This window comes from Charadrius vociferus, unplaced genomic scaffold (assembly GCF_000708025.1).
Source record: "Charadrius vociferus isolate BGI_N301 unplaced genomic scaffold, ASM70802v2 scaffold340, whole genome shotgun sequence".
Taxonomy (NCBI): Eukaryota; Metazoa; Chordata; class Aves; order Charadriiformes; family Charadriidae; genus Charadrius; species Charadrius vociferus.
Window position 1 is genome coordinate 1,643,030 of NW_009646631.1, and position 16,173 is coordinate 1,659,202.

General features: G+C 40.5%; 1 protein-coding gene across 1 annotated transcript in view; it reads right to left on the bottom strand.

Annotated features, from left to right (window-relative positions):
* HHAT (hedgehog acyltransferase) overlaps positions 1 to 16,173 on the bottom strand; it is a 156,778-nt gene that overhangs the window by 24,169 nt on the left and 116,436 nt on the right. The window lies entirely within an intron of this gene.

Genomic DNA, 16,173 nt, shown 5'->3' on the forward strand with positions numbered 1-16,173 from the left:
GAAAGAGGAGGTGCAAGCACAGGGTGTAATGCAGCAGAAGACTTCAATAGAGCACTGGAAGGAGACGCAAAGGAGGAGCAGTTCAGACTTAGCGCTGGAGATGCCAATGGAGCAAAACCAGTGGAAATCTGCATATGCTGGTCTAAATGGTGTGGCACAGGGCAGGGTTCAACTAGGGAGCTGGGGCACAGCTGGTTAGAGGAAAGATACAGTCCAACACTCAAAGAAAGTTATTTTTAATTGTTGCATCATGATTAAATGGAGATTAAGGAATTTGTTTCAAATGAATTTTTAGCATGCAAATTACATTTTAATGCATTTTGCTTTTTAAACAAACTTGTTTAAAATTTAATAAGAACCAATGACTTTCCTAAATGTCTGATTTTATTCTAATTTATTCAAATAATTTATATAAGAAATATTGCATTACTGAATCATGCTGTGAAGTTTAGTAAGTTAAAAGGTGACAATTTTATATGAATAAGAGCTGTAGCTGTGGACGTCAATTCAAGTTTTATAAATAACGCAGCTAATAATACTGTGACAGAAGTATCTGAGTGAACTCCTGCCCTATTTTAAGTACTTTTCTACCACAAATGCAAGTATTTTTTTATTTTGAGCATGAAAATGAGGAAGTTTTGTCCTAACTAATTTTCAGTTCCTGTTTTCTTAGGAGATATGCAGGAAGACTTTATTTAAAGTAGCTGAAAGTTAGAAACACAATGTGAATCTAAACCCAGTATTCTTTATCTTCCTCTTCTCACCTACAAACAAAAACTGGCAGACAGTGTAAGAGACTGGTGCTAAAGGATTCGGTACAGACCAAACTTTCTGAAGGTCTTAGATGTCCAAAGGTGCTGACAGGTTCTTCAGTGCTATTGAAAATCCCCCTGAACACCAAGTCTCCTACTGTCATTACATTGTTATTTGTTTGGGAAGAGAACTATGAATTTTTCTACTGACCATCAGAAATCTCTCTGGTTTTCTTCTTCTTCTTTGGAAAATAACACATGCAACAAAAAATTAAGATTGAAATTAATTCCCTCAAGTTTCTTCCTCGTCTACTGTAAGCATAAGGTCAAGCAAGGATGTAGGAACTCTCTGATTTTAACGAATTCACTTTGGACTGAAGCAGATATACCACTTGCCCTTTGTTTTCCTCCTCTTGTTTTAACCTACAAAACTTAATGACTTAATGACTATTAGACCTAACAGTACTCTAGAAAAATTTACGTTTCAAAGAGAGCTCTCTTTGAATCTCACTCTTTTCATCCCAAACAGAGCCCACTTACCACTCACTGCTACTACCTGCCTTGAGGCACCTCTGCATAGCCCCGTCCTCCTCCCCGCTGAGGTCTTCTTGCTGCCAGGGCTGCTGTGTCCCAGCACCTCCCCATCTTTGCCCAGGTGATTGCTGGTCAAATAAACCCGGACTACAGCAGCCCTGTGCTGTCAAGATGCAGCATTTCCTATGACTTCCATGGGGCTGCCTGAAGGCAGCCTTTTCTGCACCCTGACTACATTTACAACCAATGGGCCAAACCACTACTACGATGGCAATGCAGAGCGACACTAAATGCATTTAAAACCCCAGCCTTAAGGGGTATATCCATCCCTCCTTTTTTAAAAAAAATGGGACCTTACTTTGTATGAAGAAACTTCTCTATCAAACTGGTTCTGCCACAGGCTGCAAACACTGTATAAACTCACAATCTACTGTTACTGTCCCTCACTCTTCAGTTAAATCCATTCATGATAACTGGACACACGTTTTCTGCTAAACTTCATTTAAAAACTAATGCAACGAGACCACTGAAAACCAAAGTCAATATTTATGTATAGAGAAAGGCAACATGGTTTTATTTATACCAAGTAACAGTGACTCCATTGGACCACAGTATCAGAAGGTTACGTTTAGGGAACAGGCATGAACTACAGCATCAGACAGAAAGCTGTACAATTTAAATCTGAGCGGAAGATCTGTGCAGCTTGTCAGCAATGAACAGCAGATTTTGGTATTCTCCTACAGCATATTTGAAAACAATAAGTCGATTTCCTAATAGAACAGTATTCATATTTACAAAATTTGGAAATATTAGAAGCTTTTCATAGAATCAACCTGTACTTCCTTTTACCACTCATAAGAGCCACAAATAAAAATACAAATTGCCTCCCAATCCTTTCCATATTCTGAAAGGCACTTAAATAAAAAATGTCCTAATTTTTTAATGCCTTTTTAAAATTTATTTCTGATTTCAGGAAAGAGTAACAAAGTTCTGAGTGTTGACACTAAGTAAAATCTTTGTTTGCTGCACACAATCTGTCTTATGACTTGCATGGGTGTAGTAATCTTTCTATATTCACATCAAGATGAATGTCCAAACATTGTTTTAACCTTGAAGGTACGGAAAATCACAAAGCTCACATCCTCATTCCAGTGGTAAATTTAATTCCAGTCCCACTCCAATAAGGTTACAAGACTCTAAACAATAAAAATCACACCATTTTTAAGATCTGGTCTCCGCTTATCACTACATTAGAATTACAAGATGGTTTTAGCAAGTAAAAAAAGATGATCTCAAAATCCTGAAAATAAGCAAACCCTCCTTTCGCTGTACAAACCTCTGGCACAAGAAGGGAGTAACATTAAAGTTATATAAGTAATAATGTAACAAAGGGTATTAGAAGATGGTTAAAATTTAAATAGCATTCAGACTTCACATTTACCTAAGTGGTCATAATAATAATATTAGATTACATAAAACATGCCTTTTTTTTTAAAAAACAGCTGAAGCTTTTTCATAAAATCATTTCAAGTAGAAATTTTGTTTCAGTGAAGAGGTATAAATATGACAAAACACAGCTTGTTCATCTATCTTCTAGGAGGTGATAGGTAATATTTCTTAATTCAGTTATGGAAGAGAAGTGTACTATTTAGCTTATTTAAAACTCATAATCTGATTTTGATTAAACAGCCTAAGACTTGAAATGTAGCGCTCAGGCTCCCATAACTTTTAAAAACACTGCTTTAAAATATTTTTAAATCAAACTTAGTGAAGACTGTTTTCCCCAATAATGAGTGAATCACCACAATCAATGCTTATTCCCTATGTTGGTTTGACCAAATTCATATAATTTAGTGCAGTTTCTGCATGAAATACATGAAACTGGTTTGTGACAAAAGTTCAGCTAGAAAGCTGAATCTCAGCATTCCATTTCCAAAAGCCAAGTTCCTGTGTCAGACAGAAGGTCTGAAGCAAATCTGGAGAATTCTGTTTATAATAAATGGAGGCAACGAATAAATATTACTGCAACTACTCAATTGTGTGACTGGAATGTAAAACTTCATAGAGTACTGGTAGTTAAATTGCCTCACTGAACAGAAATTATATGGATTTGAAAGGATTATACAAGGATAAATTATCCCAGCTGTTCTCATTCTCTTAAGTCACTTTTATTAAAGTATTTGCTGGAAGCAGTGTTGTCCTGATGCTTCATTTTCAAAGACACTTTACAGCCACATATAGTATAACTCTTATTGAATGGATATTGTTTACATATGGCAGCGAATACAGACAATCAATATCATAATTTTTTTCTTTTTTTCAGGTATCAAATCAAGGGGTTATTGGTCTTAAAGTTGATTTTTAAAAATATATATTATTGGTGAATAGGCATGCAACTAATTTCTGCCCTGTTTAAGGTGCAATGGAACTGTACTGACTGCTAGTTATTATGTACTTGCAATGTTAAGCTTTTTATTACTTTAGTTCATCTAGTTAAACTGAGAGTTTCATTAACACCACTAGAAATGAACTACTGAAAAAAGGGCAGGAACAGAAGTGAGAGAGGTGCTGATAGTCTGACCTTCAGCACTAGCGCACACAGAAGGAAAAAAGGGCAATACCCTGTGATGCTACATACACTTGCATTTCCTCCCTTACACCATTCCCTAGGTAAAACTGCATTCTGGATTTCTATCGGATAAAAAAAAAAGAAAAAAGAAAAAGAAGCAGCTAGATCAAGAACTCTTTTTTCTTTCTTTTTTCTGAGTTTGTGTGAAAGCTTATTACCATCTACCAGCTATTTTTGTAGGGAATAAGCTAGGGATGCTCTACAGTTATTAAAGGAAAACTCTACCTGGTATTAATCAGGATTACCTGGAATGAGATCTCATCACAAATAACAGCTGAAAGACCAAAAATGAGCTGCTTTCTCATTAGTGGAGAAAGTCTCTGCCAGCTGAGCTTGAAATAGGTAAGCATGTGCCTCCACTGTTCCACCTCTTGGGTTGGCAAACAGCTTCTCCATCTCCAAATCAGATGCTGTATCTAATTTGCCATAACACCAAATTCATTCAAGTGTGTGCACATGTGCGTGTACACCTGCATGTGGAGATTTTCTTTTAAACCTGACCAGCTAGATATGCTCTGATATAAGAGAGCATTTAACTATGTTTACTGATTTTAAAAAGTACCCAGCAATCCTGAAGAGTGAAACAGTCTTGCTTTTCCTTCTCTGATGAGGTAACACATTATATTTTAAAGTGAGAACCATAACAAAAATATATTGTGTATTCACTACTACATTAAAAAAAATACATACTCGAACACATATCAGCATGGAAAAGTTGTAGTGGGAGACAGGATAAAAATGTCCCTTCCTCCTCAGTTTAGATCTTTTGTTATATTACCCACGTTCATTACATATTCAAGGGGATTTTAATGGATGCCAGACCAAGAGAAATAACTTCAATTACTTTAATTAGTTTTCCTTCAAAACTACATATAAAAATGACAAATAGGAATGATAAAACTGATTTCCATATACTTGCCTCTCAGTCTTCAGTAAGTGCAGGTTTCTCTCTCTCTCTGTTTTCTTTTTCCTTTCAGTTTTATTTTATTTTTTTATTAAATCTGCAGCATGGAACAGATCGTCCCAAAAAGAGCTACCATTCTTCTATGTCACTGTCAGGGATATTGTGTTCTGATAAAACCAACAGATTAATTACTGAACTGGCAATTCATTCTCCAAACATGGCTCTTGTTCACCTGCTGGCAAGTTAATGAATTAGTACACATACATTTACTAGGGTACACCTGCTTTTTAACTGGGAAACTTCTTATGATCAAAAAACCCAAGATCAAACCAGGAAGACAATGCAGAAGACTTTTATTTTCTCAGTGCTTTCTTCTCTGCAGCTGTATATTTTCAATCTTTTCTGTAATAATCATACTAGTCTTTTTCATGTACAAATACACCAAATTTTGGTTGTAACTCACAGAAAATGGACCTTATTATTAAATAAAAATACACCATATGTTTTGTTTTGTTTTTTTCAAATGTCCTACTTCTGAATATCCTGCCTGGATGCTTGTGGGAGGGAACAGGTCAAGGAAGCTGTTCGGCATCCTTTGCCGAGACATTTTAATGAGAAAGGCAGCAGTAAATGCAATGCTGTCCCCTTAACACACCAAAACTGCTTCTGCTGCACCAACAAAAGAGAGGTTTTTACTTACAGTTTTCAGTATGCTGCTTTCTGGTAAAGAGAAACTGCACTTTGATGCCAGGTAGCACCATGGTGTTGATGAGTGTGCTGGTTCATCCGTGGGGCCTGGAGGGCAGCTGAGGGCTGCAGCAGAGCGAGCAGACTGATTTTGCCCTCTGAAATGGTGGTGTGAGTGATCACAGCTCCTCTGCTTTAGGTGTCAAGCCTGGCCAAATTCTCAGCAGCTCCAAGTTCTTTTTTTCTTTAAAAGCTTGATGCCTTCATGAACATTTTGCTCTTCAACAGGCACAGCTCTGGCCGCTGCTGTGTGATCCCGAGGCAGGCTGCAGCCAGCTGCGCTGCCAAATGCACTGATGGACACATGCTGCTCCATGGCCTCTCCTTGATCTGCTGCACATGTGCCTGCTGCCAGCATGGACTCAATGACCAGGTCACTGCTTGCTTTTGGGCATTTTGATGCCACTGTTAAACTGACTCTTTGCATTTGGAGGCAGGGAGAACAGCTGCCTCTGACTGAGAAGTGTTACGACCTCATATTTTAATTAAATGCCGACAGCAACAAAAGAACACATCTGTCTGCCAGAAAATTAGCAAAGTGAGGACAACAAGATGTAAGAATCAGAGAGAGCACAGTGAGCTTGAGACCTGCTAAAATCCTTCTTTACCAAATGATCATTTAATGCTCGGGACAGGTAAGAAATCATCCAGGTACTTAAGTCAGAGCTGAAGGCACACAGTGGAAATCCTCACCAGCCACACACAGCATTGCAAAATATGAGATAGTAAGAAACCAGTTATAGACAGATATATTTATATTTCCCTATATGCCTGTAACTGGACCAATATCTAATCTTGTGTCTTCTATAGAGCTACTAGTAATTGGTACATTTTGCTACAGACTGAACATGACCAGCTATAAAACACTGAATTGGTTGCCAATGGTTAAAGAGGCAAAGATTGCTGAAGGACTGCAGCTGAAGGAGGACTACAGGTGACTCACTGTTTTTGCAATCTACTGTCTCCATCCAGGACTTCTAACTCTTTGTAATTCTGATTGAACTTCTCTCCCTTTGAAGAATCTGATGCTGAACGTGCAGGAAGAAATGTTCAAACTTAATATGCATGAGTATATTGCAGTAGGAGCCCACTGAAATATTCTGGATTCAGCACAAGGTATTTAGATACTAATAGCTGGCTCATAACTTTTCTGACCCAAAATATAATGTCATACTGACGCTGCAACTTTAGACAGGGAGAGCCAAATTTATACAAATCTTCTGTGTGTGGTTTCTCATTAAAAACACCAATGATACAGAGCCTTTTACCACTTCCTACAGGAGGAAAAAAATATCATCCCTGCCCCAAAAATCTGGTTTTGAAATGCAAGCTAAGATTTTATTTTTCAATTAAAAGAATTCAATCTAAATGAAATATAAACCTAAGGCAAACACATCTCCCTGGACCCTATATGACAGGTCAGGAAAACTAACTGTTTTTTGACTGGTTTTATGACATATGATGAAAAGAAATTTTTTGGAGACTCAATACCTCCCCGAGATAGGAAAACCATTTCCTGTCCTGCTCTGGTTTCCAAGAAAGACTTTGCTAGATGAGGATGAGTCTAATACAGGATGCTGGCCAAAGATTGTCCATTTGAACTGAAAGAGTGCCCACTGCCTATCAGGAGGAGGAAAATTCAGGACCGTTACATCCAGCCTTATGCTATCCTGAAAAGTCCAGATAGCTGCTACAAACCCGGCTGGCTGCATCCAGGCCAAAGCATTTGCTGTTACTGGTGGCTCCAAGAAGCCAAGTAGTCAGTGCTTGCCAAAGCACAGAGAATGAAGTGTTGCAACTGTCCTATCTGATTGATCATGCAGCTCTTTCAAAGCTGTTCCTTACTCACTTCTCTTACATTGCAGCCCTAACAGAGAAGCTTTTGCAGTGCTCACTTCCATCAAGGATATAAATAAACGTGACAAGCTTTTAGAAGCAACCTGTTACCACTGTCCTTGCGTTAGCAGACTATCATGAAGAAATGGCCTCAAGCTTTTAAAGATGAACTAATAAGTTCCTCTTCAAAGAACTAAACCGTTCAAATGTGAGAATTTAATTCCTGCTTAGTGATGTCCACAACACTGCGGACATCATGAATTGAAAAAGGCATTCAGTTTGCAGCTACGCCATTTCTACTCAGTCCCCCAGCAGAAGCTTGGACTGAAAATCCTTCCAGTTCTTTTGCATGGCTCTAGCAGAAAAAAAGAAAAAAGAACAGTAATATAAAGAAGCTTTACAATAGGCATAGAGTCTTACATCTTTAACGGGTCTTTTATATTTACAGACCTTTGGACTCTAGCACTGTAGTTTCAGTGGGGTAAGACTCAGAAGAACTTGCTCCCACTAGCTGCAGTGCAGTGACAAAAGCAGGGCAACAAGGCAATGCACTAACTCCCAGCTTTCCTTTGTTTCCAGAAAGTGAGGCTGCTTCGCTGAAGGGCTTGATGACTGTATAAGCAATCACCTACGTGCGCACTGAACTGAGCTCTGATGAACAGGTGGGTACCAGCACATTAGGGAACCGTGGATATGGTCCATTATTCAAGTACAGGCCCAGAGCTGCAATCCACAAGTGTGCAGCTGCATGTGCGATCAATGTGCTCATCACCTGAAGCTTTTCTCATTCCTGACTTGAAGATGCACTTTGATCACCTTAATAGAAGACCTGACCTTAAGAGAAAACAAGAACAGAAACTGCTATGAAAGACAGCCACAGGCACACAAAAGCTTCCTGTGAAGCAGCGTTACTCATAGCCAGCTGCTTATGTTGAGCATCAGCACTCGCGTCGGCTCGTGAGTCAGCAGCACCTGCTCCCCATCACCTTCCAGCAGGATACGTAACACAGCACCATGCTCAGCAGCCCTCCTAAGCACCCAGCCGTTTGCTGTAGGACCTAGCCCACAGGGTATGTATTGCATGTCAGCCAGTATGCCTTGCTAAATGAAAGCATGCCTTATACTAGTGCCTATACGTTTTGCATATGTGCAGTAAACACTGAACAGTTATCTCACTAGAGCATCATGTCTAAACAGAATCAGATTTGAGGACAATTAGTAAAGAAGACTTTGAGGATAGTTCAGGAATTTTTAGTTTTTAAGGATTAGGTAGGTAATACTTTAATGTCTGTGTAGTGCTGAACCATTGTTTCAGTTCAAGTGTACCTCTGCAAAGGTGCATACACAGAAGCCACACAAGACTCTACTATTTACCCCAGAAGTCTCCCTTATTTCAATTTTAAGACCATGCAGTGTTATTGCACCTGGTGTTCAGCTGAAGCAAATGGAAATAATTTAAGAATCCCATGTGGGATTTCCACACAATAATATTTCACGTGCATATAACAGTTCTTCAGGAGTGCGCTATTCCATACATCAATGCCTGCAATTCCTATAGATGTGAAAAGTCTTGACAGATAACAGGTTTACTGTACTTTCTGACTACCTCCAGTGGTAAGTAATTTACCATCCATCCTGTAAAGTTGTGATAAGTCTAATGTCCTGTTGCTTATTAATTATCAGCTCAACAAGCCATTTAAGCAGGAAAGAAATGCACAGCAAGCTGCTTCCTGCCATCCCGCTTATTTGCTGTAACAAATGGTTGCAGAGTTTACAACATATCACATTGAGCAAACCGGGCAGGGTTCCTGAATACAGGATTGTTCGAAACACATCCCTGCATCTAACTTAGGCATATTTGTTCTGGCACTACGATGTCTTCTTTCCTTCACCACAGGAAGTGGTATGGTCTAAGGAGGTTGTTTCAGGTGACAAAGAAACCCTCCCACCCAGCCCTCCCAAAATTAATTCCCTGTCCACAGTGTACCAACAAAGCCATAGCTCAGCCCTCAACCTCAAACAAAAGTAACTTGGCCTTTTAATGCGAACCAACTCCACTGGATATCACTGTATTTCATAGTGGAGATACTGATCTTGAATTGTTTTAAACTGACCTCATATTTGCCTATCTATTTTGGAGACCATAATTTTAGGTGGAGTCCTGAAAACCGCGGAAACTTCTCTCATTCCCATCATTCAATCTTGCAATTTTAGGCACAGTAGCACAAACTAGGTATCTACCTACCGGACCTGTGGACAGAGTCATATACTTGTGTATCCAGTTTGATCTAGACTACACCTGCACAGCTGTAAAACTAAATTGAGCTCAAATAAGTACTGCCCTCTTAGCTTTATGTGTTTCAAAGTTGCCCTGCAGAATCTGAGTATTGCAAAGAGGAAAAACAGAACAAGCAATCCATGTCCTCTTTCTAGCTCTGTGGCAGCCACATGAAGGAGCAGAAACCTTCCAATACCTGATTTTTTCCTCTTCTGTGACATTAAAAATAAAAATTATCCATTTCACCAGATTTTGTAAGAACTTCTGCACCAGCTACAAGTTTTGTGTTCTTGGTGTAGAAAGTGAATGGAAATGTAAGATATAAACATCACACTACAGTCACTCACATATGCTATGGTCCATGCAGAGATTGCTGTTTTTGGAAGACTTCCCAAGTTACCATTGCTCCTATTCACTTTGACAGCTCTATTTTTTTTCCTGGAGCTCTCTTTCTAGACGAGAAAATGGCAATGATAATTGCCATTATAAACATTGATGATGTGCATAATACAAAGCAGACCTCACTATCGTTCTCATTTGTATGGCAGTGTATTGGCATTTTGATTTGCCCTGTTTGCAACACCAGTTTGTAGACCAGCCCTGGAAGTCTCCTTTTCTATTCGGAAGGTTGAGTGTGTGGTGCCAGGCACGCAACAGCTTCATCCCTGTTCCAGTGAGGGCTTCCTAACTTTTCATTTCTAGGGATCAGAGAACTTCTGTTCTGCAGCATAAAGAACTTCCTGGATAACCTATTCTTTTCCTCTGCCTCATTAATTGCAGTGGGATTTAAATACTGGGAACTACATACTAAAAACAACACAACAGAGGTTTTCCTACTCTCTAAGAAACCATTCTTTCACAGATGTAGCCTTTATTTGACAAGCTCTCTACTGAGCATGAGATCAAGCAAAGCAGACCAGAATCAACTTTCAATTAAATTCAACAGCTCTTCTTGATTCTTGTAGGACTTGACTCCAAGCATAAGACATCTGGTACAAGATTTGGATGCTAGGATGTCATGTTTACTATTTCTTCCCTTTGAATACACAGAGATACATGCATATGGAAGTGGCATGAGATAATTTTGTTAAAACCCCATTTATTTACTTAGTGCATTCACTTCCCACCATTCATTATTGCTGCTTAAAGTACTTCATCTCAGGGAGAACCTTATTAGAACCCAACAATATAACATATGGTCACGTTTGCTGCTCTGTACAGAGACTACTTTGACAAAAGAGCAGAATCATCACAAAATAGCAAAAAGCACAAGTTCAGAAGGTGAGTTTTGTTATGCATGCATGAGAATCTGAGGGGTTTTTTTATACTTACCCTATACAGAGTATTTTGTTCAGAATGACTGTGGCTTATGCCATAACTGTATCACGTATTTTCTTATAATATGAACATACAACCAAAGCCAAGGGATGAATGCAGGGTATTCTCCGTCTTATATGTGACAATGAGAAAACAACTCCACCCCCAATGTTCTGCATAAGCCTATTTTCCATCACTTGTCTATATAGTTCCCTATAGTTTAGGAATGTAACAAGGTCTCATCAGAATCAACAGCTTACAGGATCAGCAAAAGCTTTTGTGCTGTACTGTGTATGTGGCACTTTAACTGCAAAATTCAAACCAGGGTAAAAGTATGGAGCATTAGACCAGAATGAGAAAATCTGATTTCCATTTGTGGCTCCGCTAGAGTCTTGATAGGCAGCACAAGACAAATCATTCACCTCTATGTGAGGTCTACTGAAAGCAGGACTTCGCTGCAGGAGTGGAGAAAAACAGAAAGTTCATGTAAGTAACATCTGCAAAATGCAGGAAGGTAATAGGCTAAAGGCTCTCAGCCTTTCAAATAAATAAAGGTGACAGCCAGAGCCCACCTTCATTAAATATTTTTTTCTCTTCTCATGAAATGACCAGACTGAAAATCCTGAGATATTTTTGCCAGAGCAAAATTTGCATGACATATTTGTTATAAAAAACCCAAACCAAAACAAACCCTACTGCTCTAGGAATCAACTAAAAATGATGTACTTAGGAGAGAGAGAACTTAACGCTGGCATGTAGAAAGGAATACGTTTCCCCTATGACGTCTGCAAGTCCATTTGAGTACGCCTGATATGATTACTTGCACCTTCAAATTTTGTATTTTCTTTCTTTCTTGAACTGGAAATCAGCTCCAAGATGGAGACAAACAGAAATAGTAATGCTGAACTTCTAGCTGAAGCTGTCGCTGTCAGAATCAAAATTCCTATCTTGGGAAAACTAGATTATTATTTTTAAAGCCCCAGCTCCCAGAGTAGCATAAGAATTTCAGCTTTTCATTGAAACTAGAGTTTGTATTCAGCCTTCGTATTTGTAGAAAGCTACCTGAAACACAGCTGGACTGCAGCCAAAAGCCAAGAAATCAAAATTATGATAGAAAACACAAATGAAGGAAAGCTCTAAAATTATTTTAAAGGCATTAACACATTTTTTTGTGATCAGACTTCTCATATTTTGCTATTCACATTTGGCAATGCTGAGAAGGAGATCCAAGTGACACCAGTTTACAGTCCACTGTAAAATTAGTTCTTTTGTGACATTTTTGCTTTAATGTTTAATAGTGTTTGCTTAGGTAAGGCGGGAAGGTAGATGGGGACTGCCTCAGCCATTTGAAATAATCTCTGCAATTTTAATCTTTATTTTTAATTACTACCGTGAAAATTCAAGGCAGCTACATTGGAAAGTAATACAACAAAAAAAGGAGAGGCTGTTCTTCAGGAAAACCTGGCTAGTACATTTAGAAGGCAAAACACTTACTGAACAACAACGGAGGAAGGGGAATTGTATAATTTTGTTTTACATCACATCATGTTTCCAGTTGAATTTATAATTAGCTACAGTTTATTCAAATTTGGCCTTTACTGGATTTAATAAACTACGATGTTTCCTACTGCCCTTTAACAAAACTGCATGGCAACAAGAAGTAATGGAGTTAACGAGGGACATCATGAAAATAGTACTAGACAAGCTGATAAGCTCATCTGTACATCATGATACAGATTTTTTTTTTCTCAACACCTGATTTTGCTCAATTAGAGAAGAACTGGGAGATGTGCTGAATGTTACTGGAAAGCCATTGTCAAATACTATAAAGTAAGATACAGAGTTTGGCTCACTAATGCAATTTGCATCCAAAAATCAAATGCTAGGGAAGCGACGGTTTCAGGAGGGTCAACTGCTACACCTGAGTTGGCAGAGAAGCGCTAGGACAGCAATGACTGCTTCCTGAGCTTCAGTTCTGCTAAGTGCCGTGGCCACCTGCCCATCGCTGCCTGCCAAATGTATGCTGCTACTAATTATAACTAGTGCAAATACAAATGAGTAAAGAGAAGCAGGAAGCCCATTATTACAGAGAAATACTACAAAGCACGGCCTTATTTTACCTACATGAAAGACAGATTTTTGTCACTCGATAGCAGCATGAGCAGAATCCCACTAATTTTCATGTAGCAAATCCAGTGACTCTCAGCAACAAAACTCCTGCAGCTCCCGCTCTTTCTCTCAGCATAGATTTACTAGTTAGGTGCTACAGTGAAGTGTCCTATTCCTTGCTTTTTATCAGCTGTATAATTTGGGTTCAATATCCTGAATATTGGGTGGCCTTGTTCCATTTTACCTAGTAACTTGCTGAATTCTGTAATAAATGAGTAACCCTTTGCACTCTGAGTTTTACGGATCTAACTCTTCCACCTAGGTGGCAGCCACGAAAACACTTGCCAGTGTTTCCAGGTATTCAATTTCTCCTCGTCTGTATCTTCTGCAATTTGAGTGTCATTTGAGGACGACAATGCCAGTCCCCTGTCCAGCTAGAGACAGAAGACACTCAATGTGCTGCGTGCCCGTTGTCAACACATCTTTTTGTTTGCTTTTTTACAAAGAAGGAACAATTTCTACAAGGTTTATTTCCTCCACCAGACTCACAACAGCCCTATGGAACAGCCCTTACGATCTTGCAATTGTGTCTTGTGGGCAAGACATAGCTGAGACAAGGACAAAGGGATTCTCAAATAAATGTTTCCAGGGCCACTCTCCTGGTCTGCACCTTCCACTATGCCATCATTTCTCTCCTTGTCCTCAGCACTTGACTTGATACGACCATCAGGAGCTGGCACTGCTTGTCATAACAGGACCTGCACTTAGCTCACCCTCCTCTCTCACAAATCCTTACAACTAATGCAGCCCTTGCAGCAAGTCTGCACAAACCCAGGATGCAAACCCAAGGGGTGTGTGTATGTATTGGGTTTGTGTGGGAAGGTTTTGGTAGCTGGGGGGTGTTCCTGGTTTCAGCCGGGAGAAAATTAATTTTCTTACTAGCAGTGCTGTGCTTTGGGTTTAGGATGAGAATAATGTTGGTAACACACTAATATTTTAGCTGTTGCTAAGTAGTCAAGGACATTTCAGCTTCTCATATTGGCCTGCCAACAAGAAGACGGGGCATCCAAGAAGCTGGGAGGGGACACTGCCGGGACAGCTGACCCCAACTGTCCAAAGGAATATCCCATACCATATGACGTCGTGCTCAGTATATTAACCTGAGGCAAGAAGGAGGAATGGCAGGGGCATTCAGAGTGATAGTGTTTGTGTTTCCAAGTAGCCGTTACACATGATGGAGCCCTGCTTTCCTGGAGATGGTTGAACACCTGCCTGCCCATGGGAAGCAGGGAATGAATTCCTTGTTCTGCTTTGCTTGTGCGCGTGGCTTTTGCTTTACTTATTAAACTGCCTTTATCTCAGCCCACGAGTTTTCTCACTATTTCTCCTCTGATTCTCTCCCCCATCCCAACCTGGAGGGAGCAAGTGAGCAGCTGCGTGGTGCTTCCAGTTGCCAGCTGGAATTAAACCATGACAGGGGTCTACAGGGTTGGCTTCTGTGTGAAGCTGCTAGAAGCTTCCCCCATGTCCAATAGAGCCAATGCTGGCCAGCTCCAAGATGGACCCACTGCTGGCCAGGGCCAAGCCCATCAGTGACAGTGGTAGTGCCACTGTGATAACATATTTAAGAAGGGGGGAAAAAAACCTGTGCAATTGCAGCCAGAGAGAGGAGTGAGAATATGTGAGAGCAACAACTCTGCAGACATCAAGGTCAGTGAAGAAGGAGGGGGAGAAGGTGCTCCAGGCACAAGAGCAGAGATTCTCCTGCAGCCTGTGGTGAAGACCATGGTGAGGCAGGCTGTCCACCTGCAGCCCCCAGAGCAGATATTCACATCCAGTCCATGGGGGAGCCCACACCAGAGCAGGTTGGTGCCCGAAGGAGGCTGTGACCCTGTGGGAAGCCTGTGCTGGAGCAGGCTCCGGGCAGGAGCTGTGGACCCATGCAAAGAGGAGCCCATGCTGGAACGGGTTTGCTGGCAGGACTTGTGAGCCCATGGGGACCCACACTGGAGCAGTCTGTTCCTGAACGACTGCACCCCATGGAAGGGACCTGCTCTGGAGCAGTTCATGAAGAACTGCAGCCCATGGGAAGGACTCACATTGGAGAAGTTTGTGGAGGACTGTCTCCTTTGGGAGGGACCCCACGCTGGTGCAGGAGCCTGGGAAGAAGGGAAGGGTGGGGGAAGGCATTTTTAAGATTTGGTTTTATTTCTCATTATCCTGCTCTGATTTGATTGGTAATAAATTAAATGAATTTTTCCCCAAGTTGAGTCTGTTTTGCCCGTGATGGTAATTGCTGAGTGATCTCTCCCTGTCCTTATCTTGACCTACGAGCCTTTCATTATATTTTCTCTCCCCCATTCAGCTGAGGAGAGGGAGTGACAGAGCAGCTTTGGTGGGCACCTGGCGTCAGCCAGGGTCAACCCACCACAGAGTACAGCTTGTTTTCTTCCCTAGAACCCTGTCTGTGCAACAAGCCCCAGGAATACACACCACCTCAGATCAATACCCATCAATGAAATGGGCTGTTTCATTAGCAGCAGAGCTCTGGAGGCAGTGTCTCTCACTGTGAGCTGGCTGGACACCACCACGAGTTGCTCTCAATTTCATCCCCTGTAACTTGATGCATCATTGGCAGACAACAGATGAAAAAGGCAGGTAGATTGTGTTCATTCCATCACCAATTTTACCGTAAAAAAAAAGGCAACTTGGGAAATAAAACACTTCCTGAATTTCTCCTTTTAATATGTGAAATTCAAGTCAAAAACTAGAAGGTTTTCTAGCATAACAAGCCATATAACTCACAATGAAGATGACAAGCACTGTTGATGACAGGACTCTGGCAACTTTCAGTATCACTGTATTGGCTTTGGACCTGACACTGACAGCCCATGCTGTGGCTGAAGCTACAGCCAGTAACACCAGGAGCTGAACACACTATGCTTCTCTGCTTCCATCTTCCTAAGTACCAGGTTCAGGAGCCAAAGCCATAACTTATTTAAGGTCTACTGCTGACCTGTCATTTAGATGACTGCTCCAAGCAGAGAGTATCAGATAATGAAAAACA